Source organism: Lacerta agilis, chromosome 17, assembly GCF_009819535.1.
Source record: "Lacerta agilis isolate rLacAgi1 chromosome 17, rLacAgi1.pri, whole genome shotgun sequence".
Classification (NCBI taxonomy): domain Eukaryota; kingdom Metazoa; phylum Chordata; class Lepidosauria; order Squamata; family Lacertidae; genus Lacerta; species Lacerta agilis.
Genome location: NC_046328.1, coordinates 11,103,830 through 11,131,454, shown reverse-complemented (window position 1 = coordinate 11,131,454; position 27,625 = coordinate 11,103,830). Strand labels below are relative to the sequence as shown.

At 45.5% G+C, this 27,625-nt stretch overlaps 1 protein-coding gene across 13 annotated transcripts in view; it reads right to left on the bottom strand.

Moving 5' to 3' along the window:
• Positions 1 to 27,625, bottom strand: part of ARVCF (ARVCF delta catenin family member) — a 452,118-nt gene that overhangs the window by 29,233 nt on the left and 395,260 nt on the right. The gene's annotated exons all lie outside the window — the stretch shown is intronic.

The window sequence follows — 27,625 nt, the reverse complement described above, 5'->3', positions numbered from 1 at the left end:
AGTGGGACATTCCAGGATCAAATCAGAAACCTGGGGCGGATTCTCCAAATCAGGGATATCCTTGGAAAATAGAGGCACTTGGAGGGTCTGGATACAGGGCAGCTGGCCGTGACTTGCCCAAGTGGCCTCACAGTCTAAATAGGGAGGGCTGGTGGGGCTAGATAGACCTGAGGGTCTGAGATCGTCCCCCCGTCCCCCCCGGTTCTAAGTGGTTTCTGTAAGACAGCACAAAATATTCATTTTAATAATACCAATAAAAATCAAACCTTAAAAGCAAAGGGACTTAAAACATTCATAAAAAATGATAAATTCAGGCATTGTAAAACAGATAGACACAATAAAATCCCATATTAAAATTCCACGTCTGGGTCGGCTTGCCTTAAACAATATAATAACGTTTTTAGGCACACTTTGCTAGATTTCTGCGGTGTAAGATTTTGATAGCAACGTTTATTATTTCTTCGGTGCCCGAGGGAGGTGCAGAAAACAAACCAGCCGGCGACACCAACAAGGTGCTGAACGAAGGGGGGGGGGGCACGGCAAAACACTTAAAAAAAAAAAAGAGTACTGGGCCTGCAGGCTTGCAGTCTAAATAGACAGAGACACTTGTAAGCAGCGGAGAGAGAAAGCCGCTGAATTAATACCCCTCAGGATAAAGTAGACCCAGCGCAGGCATCAGTCATGTGGTTGCTCCATGCAAATCTAAAGGAAGGGAGGGGTTCTTAAAGAGCAGTGTCAACACCAGGGAAGGACTTCAGGGCAGATGTCCTTGGCCCACCCAGTCATCATTAGGATCAGGAGAACTGGCTTGCTTGGATACCTTGGTACCTTGGATCTCAAACGCCTTGGCTCCTGAACAAACTGGCTCCCAAACGATCTAAGTGAGTGTTCCGGTTTTTGAGCGCTCTTTTGGAAGCATGAACCTTCTGCTTGTTTAATTCACACAGAGAAGCTTCTAGAAGCTTCCAGAACCCTCTTGAATTAATTAGAATAGGAAAGAACTCAACATATCAGGTCAATACTTTCTGCACTGAGAAATGCAAACTGACATACTGCCCCACTGAAAAGGATCGTGTGGGAGAGGAACATGAAAAGCAACCATTCACCCCAGTCCCTATTCCAGCACGGAAAGGGAGTCTCACGCTTGCCAATGAGCAATTTCCTGCCGAGGCTATACCACTAGATGTCCTGGTTCAAATGCTCCCTTTGGACGTATCGCAACAGATCCCAAACCGAACCAAAGACGTGGGCGCATACATACACCGACTCCTTAGGCGCCATCGCCCTCTCTAATCAATCCAGCTGCCCCATTTGCGGAAGGGATTTTTATTTAATTATTGCAATGGTTCTTCCAGCTGTGTGTGGCGCCGTCAAACCCTTCCTTGAAGTACCTTCAGCAGCAGATCCTTGCAAGGCACAGCTGTTCTGGCTCCCATTAAGCACCTGCTTCTCTCCTTAAACCCATTTCCTTAATTTCAAAATCATCTTAATTATTTTCCCCCCTGCCGTACTCACTACTTTTTGTGTGATATATAGCTAATTGTCTGCTGCCGCTTTCTGTTTCGTGTCTTTTTTTTTTTTTAATGCGCCGTGGAATTTTGAAGAGACAAAAAGGTCAATCAATGCCGCTAATGAGCCAATGAGACAAAAAAGAAAGAAAGAAAAAAGAAATCAACAAAATGCTAATTGCTCTGTTGCTTGGTTTTTTTTCAAATGGCGGCTGCGGCAATTGAAATGCAGGTAGGTCTGGCGCATGTAAAGTATCTCACAGGACACAAGTCTAGCAACCATAACTGCTAGGGCTAGTAGTAGTAGTAGTAGTAGTAATAATAATAATTCTGCTACTAGAATTATTAGCAGAAACAGAAATGCTAATTGTAAGTGATATATAAATATCTTGAATGCTAGTACTACTACTAATAACCTGCTACTACACTATTGTAAACCGCCTTGTTATCCTCGGATGAAGGGTGGTATAACAACAACAACAACAACAACAAGAAGAAGCACCCAAGATTTTGAAAGCACTATGCATTAATTATTATTAATTTAAAAATATTTTATTGCATTTCTATCCCATTTCCCCTCCAAGGTGGCTTACTGAGGTCTTGTCCTGTGCTAGCAGTGATTTTTTTTTGGGGGGGGGGGGTTGGGGGTTGAAGTGAGTGAGGATCTGGCTTGCCACTAATTTTAAGCATACATGATCAGCCCAATTGATTTTGGATTGTTATAAGAACGGTAAACACCCAACTGATCGAGTTATGGGGCTAATTTGATCCCAGCTTTGCCGTGGCTGAGCTCCTGAAAAGGTTGCCTTTTTTTGTTTTTCCGAAGAAGAAGAAGAAGAAGAAGAAGAAGAGGAAGAGGAGGAGTTTGGATTTGTATCCCACTTCATCACTACCCGAAGGAGTCTCAAAGCGGCTAACAATCTCCTTTCCCTTCCTGCCCCACAACAAACACTCTGTGAGGTGAATGGGGCTGAGAGACTTCAAAGAAGTGTGACTAGCCCAAGGTCACCCAGCAGCTGCATGTGGAGGAGCGGGGAAGCGAACCCGGTTCACCAGATTACGAGTCTACCGCTCTTAACCACTATACCATACTGGCTCTCCTAAGCCTTTAAGAGATAAGTGATGATTGGACCAAGGAGGAAAAAATGAGAACGAGAAAAGGGCAATTCAGTAAAAAAGTAAAAAATAAAATAAAAGTGGGCCCCATATTGAAAGCTGGGGCTGAAAGGTGGGCCTTGGGTCTGAAATGGTTAACGGCACATGCCCCGAAGTTTAGCAGCTTGATGGTTACCCATTTTTTAAAAAAACAAAACAAAACACTGTGACTGCTTAGTAATGTCTCTTCCACATTTTTGCTCTACTTTGCTTTCGAAATTGTTTTGCAGGTCTTTGGACCGTAACAAAGAATGTCTGTTTTATTATTGAGGTTTATAGTTCAAGCTCGGACTGAATAGATACCAAATGACAACCAGCAGATGGCAGTCAGGGAATCCAAAAGCAGAGGTGTCTGTTCTTCTTTTTGCAAGGTCACATATATACTGAAAGAGTAGCATGTTTTGCGAAGGGAAGGTACGGTTGCCATATTTCAAAAAGTAAAATTTGGAGGGGGGAGGTCCAAAGTTTGGGTTGTTTTTTTTTTGCAAAATCTCCCCCCAAAATTTGAAGTTTTTTAAACCTATTTTTTTGGGGGGGGGGAATCACCAAAAAAACGACAAATCCGATATGGGCTTCCATACGCCTGGGTTTCCCCAGATATTATAGCCGCTTTTTGATAATTCATGCCCCGACACCATTTGCAACAGACGAATGTCTGGGAAATTCTAGACATATGGCAGCCCTACGAGAAGGCAAACCCTAAGCAACTAGAAAAACGTGAGTCGAAAAGCAAAAGAATATCCCATTTTATTAAAAACAACATCAACAAAAACCACAAACATGAAGGAAACTTAGCCAATTTTGGGCTCCTGTTTCTTCCCAGATGAAGCACTAGCAACTTCAATTGCAAAGAGGGATACAGTTCACTGTTCTGCAAACTGGAAAGAGATGTAAACTAGTGTTCATTGGGGGGATTATTGCCTGGTTTGGTTTTTTTGTTTTGTTATTGTGTTATTTACTTTGTGTTTTTGTGTTGTAAACCACCCTGTGATCTTTGAATGGAATTTTAATAAATAATAATAATACAGTCGTACCTTGGTTTTCCAACAGCTTAGTTCTCAAACTAACCCGCAAACCCGGAAGCGACTGTTCCGATTTGTGAACTATTTTTGGAAGCCGAAAGTCCGACGGGGCTACCGATTTACTTATTCAGCTGCAGTGACAAATTATCCCACTTCAAAGCTAGATGAAGGAGGAGGCCGGTGGGGCAGAGGAAGAAGGAGGAGGCCAGACACAAAATACCTGGGCACATTTCCTTTTAAAAAAACAACAATGGCTTGACAGGTACACCAGAGGGTCAGAGTTTTAAAGTGGTCCAGTACAGTCGTACCTCGGAAATCGAATAGAATCTGTTCCGGAATTCCGTTCGAGTTTTGAAACATTTGACTTCCAAAGTGTGGCTTCTGATTGGCAGCCGATCGGAAGCTGAGGAAGCCCCGTCGGATGTTCCGCTTCCAAAAGAATGTTCGAAAACTGGAACGCTCATTTGCGATTTTCAATCCTTCGGGAGTCAGAACGTTCGACTCCCAAGGCGTTCGGGAGCCGAGGTACGACTGTACCTTGGAAGCCATTCTTAGCCATGTGAATTCCTAGCCAATTAAAGAATGATAGCAATACAGAATAGCAGCAGAACTTGGTGAACTCTCGATACGAACTGACCTGATCCATACTTGCATTTGGCACCAAATTTAAAAGCAAGAGCCTCTTCCTGCAAGGACTCACTCAAATTGGAAACATTACTACTACTACTACTACTACTACTACTACCATTTGTAATACTACACCGCTCCTCCGAATAGCCCAATGAGCCTTACATAGATTGCCTCCTCCCCATTTTATCCTCACAGCATCGTAAGGGAGGATAGGCTGAGAAGAAGTGACTAGCTCAAGGTCACCCAATGGGAGTCATGGCTGAATGTGGATTTGAACTCGGGTTCCTCCCAGTTCCTAGTCCAACACTCTATATCAGTGTTTTTCAACCTTTTTTGGGCAAGGGCACACTTGTTTTATGAAAAAAATCACGAGGCACACCACCATTAGAAAATGTTAAAAAATGTAACTCTGTGCCTATATTGACTATATATAAAGTAATTCTCTTGAATAGGAATCAAATAAACCCAATTTTTCCCACGGCACACCAGGCAACATCTCACGGCACACTAGTGTGCCGCGGAACAGTGGTTGAAAAACACTGCTCTATATCACATTGACTGCCAACTCTAGCTGGGAGCTCCTGAGTGGAACCAATCCCAACAGCGGGAGGAAGGTGGACATGGCTGGAGGAAAACCAGCCTTGCAAGATCCTTGGCAGACAAAACTTGTGACCTCTCACAATGCGGACTTGGGGCTCTCAAATTTCAATGGCGCGTTGTGCAACACTAAAATTCATCGCCCCCCCACCTCTTTCGCTCCATTCTAGATCATTATTGTGGGGCCCCTGCAGCAGAACCTGCTTCCAGTGTGGCCAAACTGGTCACGCTACCCCTAAAACTGCCTCTGCCTCTGGTCTAATTTGGCCTGCAGGGTAAAGGTTCCCTATTCTTGGCCTATGCACTTCTAGAAGTAGCAGACTGGTCTCTGTGAAATAGAACCCATAGCCGCTCTGTTTTCTGAAGACCATGCAGGGGGTAAAGTGCTAAAGGCCATCTCCTTATGAGAGAGCGCTAAGCCAGCTCAAAGTGAAGGCAATGCTTATTTACCCTCTCTCTGGATAGGGGGGTGTTTTTTATCTCAGTCCACGACCCCCTCCTGGGAGGTGGAAGGAAGCAAATTTCATAGAAGGCAAATTGTTTCACAAAGCTCACCCCTTCCTTTTCAGCTCAGGCATACAAAGGGAAAAAAACACCTTTTAGTTTTAGCAAGAAAACATAAACTGAAATGGCCAGGATGCCAGGAGACTGGCAGAAATCCTGCTGTTTTTAATTCTTTTTCAGCACTGGGTTGTGGGAGACCCGTGGTTCTGCTTGCAGGAAGAAAGGAATACAGGAGTTTGCCCTGTCTTCCTGTCTCGCTACACGTAACTTAGAAACACCCTCCACCCTTGTTACTTGATGGTGCTAATTAGCCAGCATCTCCACCCAGCCACCCACCCCAACTCTCTTGGCAAAGCTTCCTTTTTGGGCTCTTCCTAGCATTCGAAAAGCTGTCGCCTGTCTTCAGCGGAAGCACAAGGACTTCTAAATCCCTCTTGGCTGCATCCGCCGCAGTGCTGTCAGGGAGACTATTCATACAGCTCTGAAATAACGGGAGCAAAAAAAAAATAAAAGTTAAAAAAAAAAACCAACCCTCTCCTGATTCTCTTGAATTTGTTGTCAGGTCAGTGCCAAAGAATGGAGAATACAAGGTGCTTGTCAGGCTCTCCGAGCGCAACAGGTGTCTCCCTTCAAAGGATGCAGATCAAAGAGAAAAGCCTCTGCGATGGAAGCAAAGAGAAGGGCTTATGCAGGGAAGGAGACTTTGCAGAGATAAGTCCTCTCATCTCCAGGTGAATGATGAAAGCACTTGCTTAATGTGTCCACAACCCAGCCTTCCCTGCCGTGCGAGATCTGTGCTTATTGCTTCTCCAAAGTTTGGCAAGGGGTTTAAGAAAGGTGCCTGGGTATCATCTGTAATTCTGATATAGTAGTAGTAGTAGTAGTAGTAGTAGTAGTAGTAGTAATGACAGCATTTGCATCATGCTTTTGAGAGTTCAAAGCACTTCCAATTAAGTTCCAGCCATTCTGTTCAGAGGACATTTGGGTCAGGAGGGCAACGCACAACAACTCTAATAGGCTGTCCCATGGAAAACGGAGCAAGCCTTGTACAGTAGGCTAGTTTCTATAAGACAATGTGGACTAAGGATGGGTGGGGTACAAATAAATAAATAATAATAATAATAATAATAATAATAATAATAATAATAATAATAATAATGGATACAGGATACAGACAGGAGGGGCGGGGCAAAAAAAAATAATAAATTGGCAAAAATCACCCAATGAACCCTACTGGTGGAAATGCTCTCCACCCCGTGATTCCCAGCAACTGGTGTGCTCAGAGGCATACTGCCTTCGACATGTCTAGGTCTTTAAATCTACACCGGCTATTGCATAACAAGCAGTCTAAACCACTGAGCCCCTGGGGCTTGCTGATCATCCCGCGATGGGGTGAGCTCCCGTTGCTCCGTCCCAGCTCCTGCCAACCTAGCAGTTCGAAAGCATACCAGTGCAAACAGATAAATAGGTACTGCTGCAGCGGGAAGGTAAACAGTGTTTCCGTGCGCCCTGGTTTCCGTCACAGTGTTCTGTTGTGCCAGAAGCGGTTTAGTCATACAGGCCACATGACCTGGAAAACTGTCTGTGGACAAACACTGGCTTCCTCAGTCTGAAAGCGAGTTGAGTGCCACAACTCCATAGTCGCCTTTGACTGGACTTAACTGTCCAAGGTTTCTTTACCTTTTTACTGCCTTTGACATGTTTTGGTAATTAAATCGACACCAGCTATTGTATAACAAGCGACTGCAACACAGAACAGAGAGAATGCAGCCTTCCTCAGTACACTGGGACCTCGGTTTACGAATTTAATCCGTTCCTGAAGTCCATTCCTAAACCAAATCCGTTCTTTTTTTTCTTTTTTTGTAAATATTTTTTATTGGTTTTTCCTTAAATTTTAACAAACAATTTAACATAAAACTTATAGAAACAAATAGTACAGAAACTTAAATTTCCAAAATTTATACCACTCTTATCTTTTACATTTTCAAATTTCATTCCCTTCCCTTCTTCTTTCTTATGTCTTCTCTATATCATATATCTATGTTTTGCACATCAACTCTTCTTACCCCACTTAAAATGTTTCCTTATCGGATTACAGTTTGTTGTTTCCATATTTAGCGCAGGTCTGGAAGCAAAAAACAGTACCAACTGTGCAGCAATGGCAACAGAAAATTACAGAATACATGGAAATAGCAAAAATCACAATGAGAGTCAGACAGCAGGGGGAAGAAACATTTAAGAAAGAATGGGGAAAATTTATGGATTACTTTGACAAGGTGTGTAAGACGTAAAGGATGTCATTTAACACTCGGCGTGAAGTAATTAAAGATTAAAGAAGATTTAAGAAACAAGGAAAGATATTAAATATGGAAACAAATCCGTTCTTAAATTGAGGCACGCTTTCCCTAATGAGGCCTCCCGCGAACGGAAGCCCTTCCACCATTTGGCTTCCGTTCATAGACTGAGGTAAAGATCACAAACCGGAACACTACTTCCGGTTTTGCGGAGTTCGTAAACTGAATAGTTCGTAAACAGGGCTGTTCGTAAACCGAGGTACCACTGTACGAAACAATCTGCAGCAACTGTTGCCCGTTGGGATTCGTGGGCCAGAATGCAGAGAGACCAGCAGTAGTTGGAGCTGCAACCAATCACAGGCAGAGCAAGCTAGTTTTGTCCCACCCTCCTGAGTTTTGATAGGGGTAAACTGAGGCTCAGCAGCAGGAGATTAACAGGCAGTGCCACTCATGCCCCCCCCTTTTCCGGATGCTTGTAAGTGTGGGGTTGGTGAGGAAGTCCTCCATTTGCCCGAATGGACCAGACTTCACTGGTAGTCATGGGTTTGTGGGTGTGCCAATTTGAAGTTTGTTTCGCTTTCTCTCACAGGACCAGAAGTCACAGACATCCTGTGAAGGAAGGACCAAGCCAGGTAACAGGAAGCACTTCTTCACACGAAGCATAGTTAATCTATGGAACTGTCTCCAGAAGGAGGCCACCAATTTGGGTGGCTTTAAGAGGACCGGACAGGTTGGTGGGAGGACAAGGCTACCGGTGGCTATTAGCCACGATGACCATACTCTCCCTTCCGGACAACTCCATTACTGGACCCAACGACATCAAGCATACCATCTCAGGACTATTTAATTGCTCATCTTCTAACATTGTGTGTGCCATCAAATGCCAACAGTGCCCTTCAGCTCTCTGTATTGGACAAACAGGCCAAACCCTACGCCAAAGGATAAATGGACATAAATCTGATATCAGGAATCACAAGACAGAGAAACCAGTAGGAGAACACTTCAGTCTCCCAGGACATTCTATACAAGATCTCAAAGTAGCTGTCTTAGTACAAAGGAATTTCAAAAATAGACTGGAAAGAGAAGTTGCTGAATTGCAACTCATTACCAAACTTAAAACCATGGAGAGACCTGGTCTGAACAAAGACATTGGATTCTTATCTCATTATACATGACAAAGCTATCTTTAGCCATCCCACCCCTTGCCTTTCCCTGTAAGATCAATTGCAGTCGTTAACAGTCATCAACAGGTTTTCCACACCTATCAGCCAATCCCCCATTCCCACCACCCTTCTGAGTAATACCCTTCCCCACTCTCTCACTATATATAAGGGTCTGGTGGTGACTTCTGTTTCAGTGTATCTGAAGAAGTGTGCATGCACACGAAAGCTCATACCAAGAACAAACTTAGAATTTATTTATTATTTTGTTTTGGTTGCAGACAGTAATGCTTCTGAACACCAGTTGCAAAAAATGGCCGGAGAGTGCGCTTTTGCACAAATCTTGTTGCGTACTTCCCACAGGCATCGAGTTGGCCACTGTGAGGGCAGGATGCTGAACTAGATGGGCCATTGACCTCAGTGAGTACTTGGAACTTGCTAAGCTAACCGAAGCCTTAAGGGATAAGTGTAACAAAACTATCCAGAAGGAATGGGAATGCCTAAATACTTATTTATCGAATCAAGGCTCAACAAGCAGGATTTGGCTGTGTTTAGAATAAACCAGTAAGTGAGAATATGACTCCTCATACCAAGATGAGGAATATAATGAAATGCAGAGAAACTGTCTTAGCGACAGGAAATGAACTGCTGTGTGATTGACGGAAGTCAAAACCAAAACCAAAAAATAAGCAAAGGGAACCCATCCCAGAAAACCCATTACCTCAGCAGAGAAATGGCACCCTGGGATGTCTTTCCTAGTTATTTACTTTGCTGCTTATATTCTTTGAATTTGTTCCATTTTCGTTTCGTATTTATTTTTGTACCTGTTTTGTTTTTGTTTGTATGTAGGTATGTGTGTTTCTTTTCTTTTTCTTTTTGTCTTTCTTTTTGCCAGATGTATGTATGCTTTGCCATCATTTTGTATTTGCACAATAAATCAATAAAAAATAAAATAAATAAAAATAGATGGGCAATTGGCCTGATCCAGCAAGCTCTTCTTATGTTCTTCCCATGGAGAACAAAAGTCTCACAGTGTGTTTCTGTCTGCGGAGAGCTTAATGAAATTAAGAATGCGGTGGACGGCAGAAAGGCGCCCAGAGCCGCGAACAATCTTGTTCAGATCTTCTAATCATGTGCATCCACCTCTGTTAAACTTTTATTTACCAGCTGCATCCCAAAGGAGAACGCTCCTTTCCTGGATTGGGCAGGATTTAATTGAGCATGGCTGATTAGGTTGCATGCTCTTAATATACCCTTTTTGCTTGCAAAAACACGGCCTGGGGTTCTTACTTAAGCATGCAAACCTCACACCCTTCCTTGGTACTCATCTTGGCTTTGAGCATCTGCTCACTGCTTTCCTTGAGCACGCGCGCACACATACACATACCCTGCAAGGCTCTGCAGCTGCTCCTGCAATATCCTCCGGGTACACACAAAGCCTGCAGCATCTAAAAGATGGCAAGAGGAAACCCCTACTGCAGGGAAGTCAAAAGGATGCAATCTCTGAGCTTGATGGAAATCATGGCACCCATGAAAACTTTCATGGGTGTCCCTGGCCTTGCAGTGGTACCTCTGGTTGCGGATGGGATCCATTCCGGAGCTCCGGTCGGATCCCAAGGTTTCTGCAAACAGAGGGACCACTTCCGCGCATGCGGCGGCAGACCACTTATGCACATGCGCGCATGGTGACAGACCGCTTCTGCGCGCGCATGGTGACAGACCGCTTCTGTGCATGTGCGCGGTGCAGTAGAGCGCTTCTGCTCATGCATGCGCGGCAAAACACTTCCGGGTTTGCCGCTTTCGCAACCCGAAGTTTACCTTACCCGAGGGTAACATAAGCCGAGGTGCCACTTTATTATTATAATTATTATTATTTTAAAAATATGTCTCCAGCCTTTTAAGAAAGAAAGTTATGGGTCAAACTGTGAAATGGGGGTGAGTGTTATGTGACCACCTTGTAGGCCTATATTTCTTCTGTTACTGGTGTGTGTGTGTGTGTGTGTGTGAGAGAGAGAGAGAGAGAGAGAGGGAGAGAGATAGGCCTACACTATGTGATCTCCACAATCAGTACCAGTAGGAAGTAGCTAACTTCCTGCAGTGTGTGTGTGTGATCTCTCTAATTTTTTACGATGCCAAGATCCCCATGGCAGCCTTTTTGTGTTATTCCATGCCCCACTGCAGCCATTTTGTATTACGTCATATCCCCCATGGCAGCCATTTTGTGACAGGCACCCCCAAAACACTCAAAGTTTTGAATGTATGTATCGGTTCAAAAAGACTGGTGACTCTGATCTAAACCATGTATGTCCCTATCTTCTGATCCATTCCATATTCCTTTTAAATAAAAATTCACCTCAGAATTTATCACAAGGCAAAAGGCCATTAGAGAAGCTTTCCCCTCCATCCTCCATTTTAAAGATCTTGGCAGGTCGCTGTTGTAATTATATGCTCAATTGATATCACTGCTTTGAAGTTTGTGATTTCAAGGCACTTCCAGATTGGAATTTGCTACATGAGATGTTCCCTGTCAGCATTAGTTGGATCCAATTTGCATTTCAAGGTGAACCAATGGAATTTGCAATTTATAAAACAATATGAGAACTGAAACACAGCTACCTTTCGAAATTGGTACTTCTCTGAATTGTTCAGTGCAGTTTTACAACCAAGTAAAGCATACAGTAACACATAGATTAGCAAAGTACACTTAAAGAGGCCTGGATTAGTGAAAATAACATTAACATGCACTCTATTGAGGAAACTGCTGCTCTCTGTAGGAATAGAAGGAATGATCAAAAGCTAATCAGCACCAAAGTAAAGTTAGAAATTGGACTGTCGTTGATTTCCAAAAGGTGCAACCAGCCAGCAGGCAGGAAGAGAGATTTTTTAAAAAATGTTCTAACAGGTGGTTTTGGATGTCTCTTACAAGACATAATGCTACATGCCTGTATTCCAATTTTTGTTTTGTTTTGTGTGGGAATATGTTTGGGAATATGTTTTATTTAGGATTATTTATGCTTATGTTTACTGTATCCTTCCACTCTGGAAGGGAAAGTGAAAGTAAGATCCAGCAGGCAATTTACTGTCTGGATCAATCCGCAGGGCAAAAAGGCTCCAACTTTGAATTTCAGCTAATCTTCTTCCCACCTTTTTTAGGGCAGCAACAGAGTTGTTATTGGTTGATATATTGATGATGACGTTGCTTACTCTTCTCAATAAAAGGCTGCCGCTCCCTGCTTGGAGTTAGTTAAGTTAGTGGTGGAGAACGCGCGGAAAAGCCCAGTGAGAAGAACGTTGCGTGACAAGCCTTGTTGTTCAGTCGTTCAGTCGTGTCCGACTCTTCGTGACCCCATGGACCAGAGCACGCCAGGCACGCCTATCATTCACTGCCTCCCGCAGTTTGGCCAAACTCATGTTAGTAGCTTCGAGAACACTGTCCAACCATCTCATCCTCTGTCGTCCCCTTCTCCTCGTTCCCTCCATCTTTCCCAACATCAGGGTCTTTTCCAGGGAGTCTTCTCTTCTCATGAGGTGGCCAAAGTACTGGAGCCTCAGCCTCAGGATCTGTCCTTCCAGTGAGCACTCAGGGCCGATTTCCTTGAGAATGGATAGGTTTGATCTTCTTGCAGTCCATGGGACTCTCAAGAGTCTCCTCCAGCACCATAATTCAAAAGCATCAATTCTTCGGCGATCAGCCTTCTTGACGGTCCAGCTCTCACTTCCGTACATTACTACTGGGAAAACCATAGCTTTAACTATACGGACCTTTGTTGGCAAGGTGATGTCTTTGCTTTTTAAGATGCTGTCTAGGTTTGTCATTGCTTTTCTCCCAAGAAGCAGGCGTCTTCTAATTTCGTGACTGCTGTCACCATCTGCAGTGATCATGGAACCCAAGAAAGTGAAATCTCTCACTGCCTCCATTTCTTCCCCTTCTATTTGCCAGGAGGTGATGGGACCAGTGGCCATGATCTTAGTTTTTTTGATGTTGAGCTTCAGACCATATTTTGCGCTTTCCTCTTTCACCCTCATTAAAAGGTTCTTCAATTCCTCCTCACTTTCTGCCATCAAGGTTGTATCATCAGCATATCTGAGGTTGTTGATATTTTTTCCGGCAATCTTAATTCCGGTTTGGGATTCATCCAGCCCAGCCTTTCGCATGATGAATTCTGCATATAAGTTAAATAAGCAGGGAGACAATATACAGCCTTGTCGTACTCCTTTCCCAATTTTGAACCAATCAGTTATTCCATATCCAGTTCTAACTGTAGCTTCTTGTCCCAAATAGAGATTTCTCAGGAGACAGATGAGGTGATCCGGCACTCCCATTTCTTTAAGAACTTTCCATAGTTTGCTGTGGTCGACACAGTCAAATGCTTTTGCGTAGTCAATGAAGCAGAAGTAGATGTTTTTCTGGAACTCTCTAGCTTTCTCCATAATCCAGCGCATGTTTGCAATTTGGTCTCTGGTTCCTCTGCCCCTTCGAAATCCAGCTTGCACTTCTGGGAGTTCTCGGTCCACGTACTGCTTAAGCCTGCCTTGTAGAATTTTAAGCATAACCTTGCTAGCGTGTGAAATGAGTGCAATTGTGCGGTAGTTGGAGCATTCTTTGGCACTGCCCTTCTTTGGAATTGGGATGTAAACTGATCTTCTCCAATCCTCTGGCCACTGCTGAGTTTTCCAAACTTGTTGGCATATTGAGTGTAGCACCTTAACAGCATCATCTTTTAGGATTTTAAATAGTTCAGCTGGAATATCATCACTTCCACTGGCCTTGTTGTTAGCAAGGCTTTCTAAGGCCCATTTGACTTCACTCTCCAGGATGTCTGGCTCAAGGTCAGCAACCACACTACCTGGGGTGTATGAGACCTCTATATCTTTCTGGTATAGTTCCTCTGTGTATTCTTGCCACCTCTTCTTGATGTCTTCTGCTTCTGTTAGGTCCTTTCCACTTTTGTCCTTAATTGTGGTAATCTTTGTACGAAATGTTCCTTTCATATCTCCAATTTTCTTGAACAGATCTCTGGTTTTTCCCATTCTGTTATTTTCCTCTATTTCTTTGCATTGCTCGTGACAAGCCTAGGCAAAGCAAAAGCGAAACCATCCACGCAGGGCAGCTAAAGCCGTTTCCCTCCAGACTGCAGTCTTCGTGGTTTTATTTTCAATTTTGCTTTTAAAGTCTTTCATTTGGCCGTTCAATTTTGGCCACCTTTAGCCTTATTTTCCTCTTCGGAGTTTCTGGACCAGACAGACGCTCGCAATCATCTACGAGGCAATCTTCACAAACTCACAGAACTCGAAACCTTCAGATTGCAGCCAGCGGTTCTTTTCGTCCACGGCGCGGTGTGAGCAGGCTCCGGAATTACCGGCCGTCCCGTCCGCAGACTGCCTATCCCCGTAACTGGTGCCCCGTGTGAGGCCAACTTCGTCTTGCACACGGGAAGCGTCAGCAAAGAATCCCCACAGTTTTGTCCCCCCCCCTTTTCTCAGATGGAATCACAAGTGGGGAGAGTCACCGTGGGCTTCCCATTGGGGCCAATGTGAGAACAGGATGCTAGGCTAGTTGTTTTTTATTATTATTATTATTATTATTATTATTATTATTATTATTATTGTTAGAATTTATATACTGCCCTATACCAGGGGGTCTCAGGGCAGTTCACAGAATAACCTAATCAAGGGGGAATAAAAATTCCTTCCAGTAGCACCTTAGAGACCAACTAAGTTTGTTCTTGGTATGAGCTTTCGTGTGCATGCACACTTCTTCAGATTCATGGATGCACACGAAAGCTCATACCAAGAACAAACTTAGTTGGTCTCTAAGGTGCTACTGGAAGGATTTTTTTTTATTTTTTGACTATGGCAGACCAACACGGCTACCTACCTGTAACTAATCAAGGGGAGCATTTTCAAATGTGTATCAAGAAGAAGAAGAAGAAGAAGAGTTTGGATTTAATATCCCGCTTGATCACTACCCTAAGGAGTCTCAAAGCGGCTCACATTCTCCTTTCCCTTCCTCCCCCACAACAAACACTCTGTGAGGTGAGTGGGGCTGAGAGACTTCAGAGAAGTGTGACTAGCCCAAGCAGCCACACTCACCCTTGTGGGCGGCAGGATCATGCTAGGATCAATCTAGATCGAAAGTGGTGTGTTGAGGCCGACCGTGAATGACTCCGGATTGAGAAAAACTACATTTCTGCACTACAACTGGGTTAGAATGTAGGTTGCATCTACACTGAACCACGCTTGTCAACAGCCACTGTGCCCCCTGGTTGTCTGTGGAGAAAAGGGGTCTTCCAGGCAAAGACATTTTTGGGAAAAAAGCAAGTAAGAGTTGGTCATTTCCCCTTTTCTTCCTTTCAAGCCATCCATGTGCCACAAGCGATCCAAACAGGTAGGACGGGGCAGACTGGGCTACTCACATTTCCCATGGGCTAGCGATTTTTGCGGACTTACTTGCAAGACTTAGATCAAGCAACTATGAGAAGACAACGCTGGGAGAGCAATGCATGCTCTGCAGAACTGGAGCAGAGTAACACATGCAACTGCGTTTCTGAGGGTTTAATAAAAGTTGCTGCCCGAGTGTGGTTCCCCTTTGTCTCCATTCAGCGATGCTATTATCATGCTCCTATATGCACCTCAAAAAGGAAATTGTAAGCTGGAAAATGTCCATAAAAGGGCAACCCAATTAATGATCAAGGAGCAACTCCCCTATGAAGAAAGGTTGAGCGTTTGGGCATTTTTAGTTCAGGGGAAAAGGCAAGTAAGAGAGAAGTGGACAGAATTATAGGCGTGGCATTGAGAAAGCGGAGGGGGAAAGCTCTTCTCCCTCTCTCATAACACACTGGAACTCGTGGGCATCCAATGAAGCTGAGCGTCGGAAGATAAAATGAAGTAATTCAGGATGCAGCGCATCATTAAACCATGAAACTCGCTTCCACAGGAGGCAGTGATGGTCACAACCTAAGATAACTTCAAAAGAGGATTAGACAGATTCATGGAGGAGAGGCCTATCAACTTCTGCTGACTATGCTCTGGCTTCACAGCTGGAGGCAGCACTGCTGAATACTTGTTCCTGGAAAGTGCAGGAGGCGAGCGTGCTCTTCCGCTCGAATGGTGCTTGGAGGTCTCCTACAGGCATCTGGTTGACCACAATGAGAAGAGGAAGCTGGACTAGATAGGCCTCCTTTGGCCTGAGCTATTCTTGTATTCTTACATTCAGAGCCTTTAACAACAGAATGTAACAGTAGTTGCAGTACGGCCTTTACCTGTGGCCCTTGGTATGGGGATAAGGACTAACAAACACATTTCTGATTTCCTTGGGAATCATTAAGTATGCCCTCTCCTAGAAAGCCCTGACCACAGGAATGGAAGGATACAAGTAGCCATCCAATGTCTCCATCCGGAGCAAGCTATGGAAGAGAATTTGGCATCTCTTCCAGGCTTTTAAAAGGGTTTCAACTGCGGGAAGTTTTCAGCAACGAAGCACAGGCCCTAAGGGAACGATCTCATGTCACTTGTTCTGCCTCAGCCATTCCTGGAAATTTTTGCCATTCTCCAAACTTGTCCTCTGCGTCAGCAAAACAGTGTGCTGCAGTGATTTTGATGGACTGCCAAGGTACCCCTAATTTTGTGCAGCAAATCTCTCTCTCTCTCTCTCTCTCTCTCTCTCTCTCTCTCTCTCTCTGTGTGTGTGTGTGTGTGTGTGTGTGTGTAATTGCCTTTGGTCTCAGCGCAAAGCACTAGGAATGGGCAAATCTGTCAATATTGGTTTCTCTCAGCCTCTCATTTTCTAAAGTTCAGTTCTCCACATTCCCACAGCAGCTTGTGATTCTTCTTTGCACCCTCTGCACAAGCCCTTCTAAGAATTCACCACTATCTTTGTGCAAATAACTCCTGATATACCCATTGCTATGCAATCTTGCCTAATATACTTTGTTTTTTTAACAAAGCAATTTCCTCTAATATAATATACTTTTGTATGTTATTTTGAGCGATATATGTACACATTTTAAGGCACACATTCCCCTAATATATACAGTCATACCTTGCGTTGCGTTCGCTGTGGGTTGCGTTCGGAGTGGGTTATGAATGCGCCGAACCCGGAAGTACCGGAATGGGTTACTTCTGGGTTTGGCGGTTCGCGCATGCGCAGACGTGTGAAATGACATCGCACGCATGCGCAGAAGCGCCGAATTGCGTCACGCACATGTGCAGACGCGACGCTTCATGATGTGTTCTGCTCATGATGCGAACGGGGCTCCGGAACAGATCCCGTTTACATCCAGAGGTTCCACTGTATGGTTTTTTTTTTGACACATTATTTGAGTGGACATTGCAAAATTCAGAGCAGTGAAAATTCCGAAGGAAGGCTGTGTTTCAGTACTCATATCATTTTGTAAGGTTTGGAAGGTTAGCCTTTAAATGCAAACTGAATTAAATCCCCACCCCCACCCCCATCTCAATCCTTTGAAGCTGGAAAAACTGGGGAATGAATCTGGGGCCTTTACACACATGAAGCATTTAACTCCACTGTGAGTTACGACTCTATTCTTTGCCTTGAACTGAATTATTGGATTGAACTATTGAGAGTGCGTTCTGTTCTTTAGGTAGTTATGCCATGGGGAAGCTGGTAAGAAATGTACCTAGCAGGCAACAGAGGTCTGGAGGAGGAACATAGTGGTTGCAGTCCTGAATACCATCCACAAAATGCCAGGTCCCTGATCCAGATGCAAGGTATTCAGAAGCTGGTCGCTATCAGCAAATTGAGGTTGGATTTTGATACGTCCACAAGGGCAAAGGAAGCTGCCTTCTTCTCCCCACTCAGGCTGCTTGTCCATCATGAATCATGAACTCCAACCTATTATTATTTTCACTAATTATGCACTAATTATGGGATGCAGGTGGCGCTGTGGTGTCAACCACTGAGCCTTGGGCTTGCCGGTCGGAAGGTCGGCGGTTCAAATCCCTGCGATGGGGGGAGCTCCTGTTTTTCAGTCCCAGCTGCTGCCAACCTAGCACGTCAAAGTGCAAGTAGATAAATAGGTACCACTCTGGCGGGAAGGTAAACGGCATTTCCGTGCACTGTTCTGGTTTCGCCAGAAGCTTCTTAGTCATGCTGCCCACAGGACCCGGAAAAACTGTCTGCGGACAAACGCAGGCCTCCACGGCCAGTAAAGCGAGATGAGCACTGCAACCCCAGAGTCGTCTGCGACTGGACTTAACTGTCAGGGGTCCTTTACCTTCTAATTATGCACGCATATGATAATGCGCAACAACGCACATTAATCTATGCATTTCGTGTACGTTACTCGGCTGGAGAACCGCACTGCAAAATTTGGAGAAGTGTGAATTTTGAAGGATGGCTGCTTTTTGGTTCACATGATGCTCTTGAGGCTGCAATTCAGGTACAGTGGAACCTCGGCTGTCGAACATTTCGGCTTTCGAACGCCGACAACCCGGAAGCGAATGCTTCCATTTTTGAACACGCCTCAGAAGTTGAACGGCTTCCGAGGTGCATTTCTCCATTTTTTCAACAAATTTTGCTGACCGGCAATTGCGCCTCGGTTGTCGAATGTTTCGGAAGTCGAATGGTCTTCCGGAACGGATTACGTTCGACAACTGAGGTTCCACTGTAGCTTTGTGTTTAAATGCAAGCTGAATTGAAGTTCTTCCACTTCCTTTGTTTTGTGTGTGTGTGTGTGTGTGCACGCATTAGAGGATGTTGTGCATGCCTATTTGAAATCTGTGCTGGCTTGACGGGCCTTCCATGGAGAGTTGATTCTGTTGCTGCTGCTGGACGTGATGCTGTTTAGCTGAAATAGCAGAGAAACAGCATGGCGGGAATCCGCTCCAATCCAAGACTGAGCCAGCCGCAGCGAAGTGGAAAAACCACGTCCCACTCCAACTTCTGCTTCTCATCCCTGGCAGATCTGCCTGGCTTGGCATGTGCTCATTTGACAAACGCGCTCTGCAACTGTAGTTCGGTAATGAACTAGGCTCCATAAGGCAGTCAGTTCTTTTCTTTAAAAAAAAAACACACACAAAGAGGCATTGACACAATTGCTAGGGGAATATAAATTCTAAAGGGATCATGCAAACACATGGATACAGACCCACAAACCCTTCCCTAAACTCATCTGAAATGAGAGGGATAAAAATCCCCCCACCTCCAAAATGAGGGTTTTAATTTTAAGGATGGTGGGGGTCAAAATACTTTGCCTCTTTCTTGGTGGTGGGAGAATGGGACACATCCTTTGTTTGCAAGGATTTTGGGGGTGGGGGAGCCATGTCTTTTTAAAGTGGCATGATACTGCTTTAAATGTATCGTGCAGGTAGGGCCTGAGCTGCATAACAGATTGCACAATCTGTTGCACAAGCTTCTTCTTCTGCTACTGTTGTGCTAGATTCCTCTGCTGTGCGATATTAAAACTCACCCATTCACTAGTGCAGGATTCCTTGCTGGAGCCTTTTCACTAGTGGACAGAGAATGCTGACGACAGTGCACTCATTTTTAGGTGTCAGGGTCTTTAAAAAATGCTGCTTGTTGTTAACCCTGTCCCTGCTGCTGTTTCTATCCTGCTCCTGCTGTTCTAAATGTTTCACATGCTTGTAGCCTGTTGTTCTCTATCATGTTGCCTTGAACTGATTGATTGTTGATAAGGCATCTTGGAAATTCTTTGAGCCGAAAAGGCAGGAAGAAAATATTCCAAATTATAAAAAAAAAATTCAAATTGAAAAAAAACACACCCAACAATAGTGAGAAAAGGAACAGGAGTGTGCATGCCCACACACAACTACAGCAACAGCAACAGCACCCCTAAAAATCCTCCTATATTCAGAGCAAGAGAGCAAGGAAACAATGGGAAAAACACCAGAGCTGGCAAACTATTTGTAAAGTACAGGTAGGTAGCTGTGTTGGTCTGCCATAGTCAAAACAAAATAAAAAATAAAAAATAAAAGAATCCTTCCAGTAGCACCTTAGAGACCAACTAAGTTTGTTCTTGGTATGAGCTTTCGAAAGCTCATACCAAGAACAAACTTAGTTGGTCTCTAAGGTGCTACTGGAAGGATTTTTTTTATTTTGTTTTGACTATTTTGTAAGGTTTGGGTGGTGGTTTCTCGAGAGTAATGAGGCAGGACTCCGTTCCTTCTATTTACAAGTTTAATAGTGCAAATATGTACAGTGCAGAGCTCCTAAATCCACGACCTGCTTAGTCAGTCTCAGATTCCGGAAGTGGCGCTTTTCGGGAGCGCCCCCAGCAAAATAACTTCGGCACCCCAAGCCTCCCCCTCCCCCTTTGCGTTTCACCCCTCTACGCAACTGGGGCGACAGAAGCGTCTCGTTTTCCTCTCTGCCTGCCTGACGAGGTGAGCGCTGGGGGTCTGTAGCATACTCAAGCCCCCTCCTTGCCTGACTGGTTTCCTGTCTCTCCTCCCTGCTACAGGACACCCTGCTTTCCCCACTGGAGGTGTTGCTGCTGTCCCCTGGGGCTCTCTGTATTTCCACAGCCCCTGCACTGCCCCACTGGGAACTGACGGTTCCCTTGGCAGCCCCTGCCCCTCCCCGCTGGGAACTGACGGTTACCTGACACCCTTGATCATTCTTTATTATTATCGGATATCTCAGTCCTTCTTTAGCAAAAAGCAAAATATAAAACAGCCATCAGTGGCTCATCCTTTCAAAACAACATGAGCTGCACAGAAATTGCCTCACCGTTCCCTCGTGGGTGAGCAAAGATTCAGCATTCTACCCAGACAAGCCCAATCTTCCCAGCAGATCTATAATTTTTATTTAGAGGCTCCCTACGTGGTGCAGATGTATATTTAATGGAGAGGCTCATAAATAGCAAAGCGCAGGGCCCTATCTATGAAGATTTAGAAGGGAAACGGTTTGACACCTGCCCTATTAAAATATCTATCTGTACAAAATGCTTATAGAAGAATAACGCTCAACACTATCAAAGCAGCCTATGTAAGCGCGGAACAGCTTAATCAGTTCTCAACAATACCCCCTGGAAACTCAAGAGCGGCGTCAGCTGCGATGCACAGCACCTGGGCTGTTGGTCAGGGGGTGTTTTATTAAGATTCCCCAACCGTGCAATAGCTTTTCCAGTCGAAAACACGGAGCTGGAAATATTTCCTTTGCTTCCTATCCTGCCGCCTTGGCTTGCTGGGAACAGGGTTCAAAGGCATGGCCACAGAAACGTGCCAGCAGCCAACTTTGCCAGCAAAACAGCAACAGCGGGGGCATCCGTCAAGCTCAGCGTAGGCGCCGTTTCTCCCGGTTAGGTAATCTGCCCGTGGACACACTCAGCGATGCAACAGCTTAGAGGGCCGGCATAGGAAACCTCCAAAGCCCATTGCAAAAGCTCCCCCAGATCTCTCGGCTTCCTCTAATAATTCAGCACAGCTGGAAAAAAGCCTGCCGTGCAGTTTCTCGCGGGCTGTTTTATTACACAAGTGGGTTTGCACTGTTTGAATCCGACGATGTTCTCTTTGAAAATTGCATTTAAAAAAACAACGCTGTGGGTTTTATTTTTAAAAATGCTGTGGGTTCCCCCCCCCTTTCTCCTAGGGCAGTCTGGGAACATCTGATGCTGCAGCATTGCTGAAGCTGTTTTCAGATCTTCATCAGAGGCCCTGCTCAGAACTCAAAATCCACCATTTGAGATGAGGAGAGTGGCCACTAGAAGAGGAGGAGGAGGAGGAGGAGGAGGAGGAGGAGGAGGAGGAGGAGGAGGAGGAGGAGTTTGGATTTGATATCCCGCTTTATCACTACCCTAAGGAGTCTCAAAGCGGCTAACAATCTCCTTTCCCTTCCTCCCCCACAACAGACACTCTGTGAGGTGAGTGGGGCTGAGAGACTTCAGAGAAGTGTGACTAGCCCAAGGTCACCCAGCAGCTGCATGCGGAGGAGAGGAGACGCGAACCCGGTTCACCAGATTATGAGTCCACCGATCTTAACCACTACACCATACTGGGATATGTATGGAACTCCCTTCTGATGCCCATTTGTCTTTAGATAAGTGCATGGATGATAGGGTTATCAGTGGCTACTAAGCCTCATGGTTATGTTCTGCCTCCACTGTTGGAAAAAGTATGCTTCTGAATACCAGTTGTTGGAAACCACGGAAGGAGAGAGTGCTCATGCTCTGGTCCTGCTTGCGGGCTTCCTGATGAAATATGGTTGGTGCCTCTGCGAAAAGGATGCTGGACTCAATGGGCCTTTGGCCTCATCCAGCAGCATCTTTCTTCTTATGCTCTTTGTCTGGTGGCTCCTTCTTTTACGGTGGAGGTGGTGGAAACTCATAGCTCAGTAGCCGAGCAGTTCATGCTTTCATGCAGAAAGTTCCCAACAGCATCTCCAGTTAAAACAGGGGTAGGCAACTGGCGTCTTGTGGGCCAGATCTAGCTCATGCAGCCTTCTTGCCCACTTTTGAAATGTTAGTACATTCCCCACCTTCGAGGTTAATGGCATCTAGTAGCAGGTGGCCAATCAGAGTAGACAATGCCAAGTTAGATGGAGAAATAATCTGCCTTGATATAAGGCAACTTTCCGTGATCTTTTCAAATCAAGGCATCAGCTTGAGGGTGGGTGTTACTCATCCAGGCTTTTGGTAGGATTAAACCACAGAGCCTAGGGCTTTCCGATCAGAAGGTCGGCGGTTTGAATCCCCGCGACAGGGTGAGCTCCTGTTGCTTGGTCCCTGCTCCTGCCAACCTAGCAGTTTGAAAGCATGTCAAAGTGCAAGTAGATAAATAGGTACCACTCCGGCGGGAATATAAACGGTGTTTCCGTGCACTGCTCTGCTTCGCCAGAAGTGGCTTAGAAGCCACATGACCCGGAAGCTATACGCCAGCTCCCTTGGCAATAAAGCGAGACGAGCGCCGTAACCCCAGAGTCATCCACGACTGGACCTAATGGTCAGGGGTCCCTTTACCATTACCTATCTTGCTTTAAAACTTTGCTGCTGTTTTCAATTTGACTGCTTAACAAAACCCAAACACCTCAATTCAATGCTTAGTTTCAATTTCATTTTGCAACTGTTGTGTTTGGATAATATTGCTGTTTCAGTTTCTGCCCCGAGCCGCCTTAGACACTGCGGCAGAGAGGCATACTATGTAAACAGTTTAATTACATAATTATACAATAAAGTTAACAGCAGCGACACCACCACCACACAACGGGCGCTCTATGGCTGTGCCCCTGATCAGGCCCTGGGATTGGAGGTTACAGAAGAGTAGTTGGAATGCAGACACATAACACTGAACAGAAGTTTTGGAAGGAAAGGGGAGGGCAGTGTGCTACCCAAGATCCATACTTTGCAAAAAAAAATGCCATTGTTTAGCAACCAAGATCACAGGAGTATAAAAAGCAGCTTTATATCAAGTCAGACCACTGTTCTTTCTAGTTCAGTACATTCCACACAGACTGGCAGCAGCGCTGCAAGGTTTCAGGCAGAGGTGTCTCCTAGCCCTACTTAGAGATGCCGCGGTTTGAACTTGGGACCTTTTGCATGCAAAGCAGATGCTCTACCACTGAGCTACAGTCCTTGCCTAATTGCATTCTCGGGTGTCATCCCTCAGGCACAACAGATTTCAGCTCTGCCTAGGAAACTAAAATATTTCATAGCCTCAGGAAAGCCACTGGTCATAGAATGAGCAGAGGCAGGAGGAACATCTATTTTCAGGCTGCCAACTCCTTAATTAGACAGGCAGATAGATAGATGTTTAAAAACCCATCAATTTTATTTTGCAATAGTTAAGAGGGCCAGCATAGGAAACCTCCAAATCTCACTGCAAAAGCTCCCCCAGATCCCTCAACCCCCCACATTGCGGGGAAAATCTTGCATTGTAGAGGGTTGGACTAGATGATCGATCCTAGTGGTCCTTTCCAACTCCACAATTCTGTGAATCAAGTTAGTGTTGGCAACACTGAGCTGGAGTAACCAATCGCCTAACTCATTAAGGGCCAGCTTCCGTCATAGAGAATCTGCTTGGCTTGAGAAGGCCCCAGAATCTTAGGGTTGCCATATGTCCTCTTTTTCCAGGACACATCCTCTTTCTCATGGTTAGAGCCATCATAGCGATCCATAGTTAAAAGTAGAAGTCGGCAGATGTGTCCTCTTTTTTGCTCTTCAAAATATGGCCGCCCAGATTCAATTTCCAGCACATCCAGGCAAGAGTGGGGGAAATCTCCTGTCTGAAACCCTGGAGAGCTGCTGCCTGTCTGTGTGGACAATACCGGGCAAGATGAACCAATAGTCTACCTGTTATAAATCAGGTTCCCATGTTCCTGTGTTCCTCAAACTGCTTTTCCTTCCCAGGGTTGAAAGCTGCTGTTTTCACGCCATGCAATAGTTATTTCAAATAAAGCTCCATATTTTCTTTGACGGGTGCTCAAATACTGTACACAGCTAGCATTACAGCCTCCTCTGCGAATGGGGGGAAAAGGAGGTCATCCTGGGGTCACATGTGCTCCAAAGGGCAAACTATTCAGCATGTATTCTGTGAATGAAAGTGACAGGGGAGCAGCTTTGCTTTGAAGAGCTGGGCTAATGATTTTCTTTTATTCAACATCTGTGGAGCAACGAGGCTCTCCTCCCATGGAGGGAAGCAGCTTCGGAGAATGCACACCCTGCTGAAAAGTCATACGCAGACCTTTTTGGTTAATGGTCCAGCTATATGAAACACATGGACGTGAGTGGCGCTGTGGTCTAAACCACAGAGCCTAGGGCTTGCCGATCAGAAGGTCGGCGGTTCGAATCCCCGTGATGGGGTGAGCTCCCGTTGCTCGGTCCCTGCTCCTGCCAACCTAGCAGTTCGAAAGCACGTCAAAGTGCAAGTAGATAAATAGGTACCGCTCCGTCGGGAAGGTAAATGGCATTTCTGTGAGCTGCTCTGGTTTCCCCAGAAGCGGCTTTGTCATGCTGGCCACATGACCAGGAAGCAGTCTGTGGACAAACGCCGGCTCCCTCGGCCTATAGAGCGAGATAAGCGCCGCAACCTCACGAGTCGTCCACGACTGGACCTAATGGTCTGGGGTACCTTTACCTCTACCTTTATATGAAACACACAGACGTGTGCAGTTGAGTCCCAACTGCGTCTCCACCCCCATCGTTCATCCCGGACACCGAGGTCCAGCTCCGAGGGCCTTCTGGCGGTTCCCTCACTGCGAGAAGCGAGGTTACAGGGAACCAGGCAGAGGACCTTCTCGGTAGAACCGGCTGGGACCATGCTTCAGAAACAGCACCTGTTCTTCGTTCCCCTGCAAGCTCAGACCACTACACCTCTGTGTGCCCCTTAACAGGCTAATAGCACCGGTCACACCTCTCCTCCTCTCCAATGGCCATTGCAAGATGTTCTCCCAAGACAACAACAACAACAACAACCACAAAAGCCAAAGCACATGTTAGTGCATTATCACCCACTAAGCATTTGGTATGCAATGGTGAGAATTCTCATATTTCAATGGTTTTTGCTAAGTACATTGCTCATCGCAATCCCCTGTGGCGGTCATAATTTACAAAGGAGCTAAGGATTGCTCATCTGTCTTGCAGTGTCTCGTGTCGGCAGAACTTTATTACCTTGGATAGGAGATTTTTCCCTTGCGGATCTTTTCATGTGGCAAACTCCCCCCGCCCGCCCTCCGCTCAGTACATTAAATTCTCACCTCTCCTCATCCATCACAAATGTAGACTCTGGGTACCAGCTGGCTGCTTCTCAGCTTCAGCTGGAATAGATGCGTTGGCTTCTTGTTCCATCGTGTTTCACTCCCCCCCCCCTTGATAATTTACTTAGAAATTAAATTAATGCCTTTCATGGTGTTTGAGGGGGAGGATCATGCCCCCTAGTTACTTTGCTAGGATTCAAGATGGCAGGGGACCCCTTCGTGGCCCTCCTTGCAAGACTTTCTAACACAGGAAGCTGTCTGATACTGAGTCACAGCTGATAATCCATCTGGCTCCATATTGTCTACACTGACTGGCAGCATCTCCCTGACATTTCAGACAGGGCCCCCACAGCCCTAGCAGTGGACTATGGGCCTTCCCCTAATAAGAAGTTGCCTTATACCAAGTTAGACCATTGGTCCATCTAGCCCAGTACAATGATTGGCAATGGCTCTCCAGGATTTCAGGCAAGGGACATTCCCAGCCCTACCTGAAGGACCAGGTGCACAGCCTGGGAGTCATTTTGGACTCACAGCTGTCTATGGAGGTGCAGGTTAATTCTGTATCCAGGGCAGCTGTCTACCAGCTCCACCTGGTACGCAGGCTGAGATCTTACCTGCCCGCGGACTGTCACGCCAGAATGGTGCATGCTCTAGTAATCTCCCGCTTGGACTACTGCAATGCGCTCTACGTGGGGCTACCTTTGAAGGTGACCCGGAAACTACAACTAATCCAGAATGCGGCAGCTAGGCTGGTGACTGGGAGAGGCCGACAAGACCACATAATACCAGTCCTGAAAGACCTACATTGACTCCCAGTACGTTTCCAAGTACAATTCAAAATGTTGGTGTTGACCTTTAAAGCCCTAAACTGCCTTGGCCCAGTATAGCTGAAGGAGCGTCTCCACCTCCATCATTCTGCCCGGACACTGAGGTCCAGCGCAGAGGGCCTTCTGGCGGTTCCCTCACTGCGAGAAGCAAAGCTACAGGGAACCAGGCAGAGGGCCTTCTCGGTAGTGGCCCTCTCGGTAGTGGCCCTCTCGTCCCTGTGGAACGCCCTCCCTTCAGATGTCAAAGAGATAAACAACTACCTGACATTTAGAAGACATCTGAAGGCAGCCCTGTTTAGGGAAGTTTTTAATGTGTGACATTTTAATGTATTTTTAATCTTTGTTGGAAGCTGCCCAGAGTGGCTGGGGAAACCCAGCCGGATGGACAGGATACAAATAAATTATTATTATTATTATTATTATTATTATTATTATTATTATTATTACCTAGAGATTGAACATGGGACCTCCTGCATGCAAGACAGGACCTTCCTGTTGGTGGCTCCTTGCTGACCTGTGGGCCATTTGTGCTACACAGCTTCTAAGTGAGGAAGTATTGGGTTTCAGGGAGGTGGAGCTGCTTAGTAGTCAACTACTAGTGAGAGCCAGTGTGGTGTAGTGGTTAGAGTGTCAGACTATGACCTGCGAGACCAGGGTTCAAATCCCCCCTCAGCCATGAAGTTCACTGGGTGAACCTTGGGTCAGCCTAACCTACCTCACATGGTTATTGTGAGGGTAAAATAGGGAGGAGGACAACTATATATTCCACCCTGAGGTCCTTGAATGAGGGATATAAATGGACATAAACAAACAAAAATTACACAGCCACTGGTTTGGGCCACCTGCATGCAGTAGCAAGAATTCAATCTTAATTGCAAAGAACAGAAGGAAAGGACAGAGAAAAGATTGTGGTAAAATCAAGAAGTACTTGAAGCAGCTGACTGAAAATCTGAGGCATATGCATTCATGAGGGAAGTTGGTGACGTTTCATAAAACGATTCACACAGCTGCATACGACGCCATTGGGTGCACGATCCCATTTGGATCTTATTTCTGCTTCGCCTCAGTTCTTCCATCCTTCCGTATCGGTAATGAGAAAGCAAAAGGTCACAACCGCACCACACGTTTAAAGTACTCCTTTAACCGCAAAGACTCCTGGGAATTGTAGTTTGTTACGGGTGATTAGAGGTGTCAGGAGACCCCTCACACAGGTCTAATTCTTGGCGCCCTTAACAAACTACGCTCTCCAAGATCCTTGG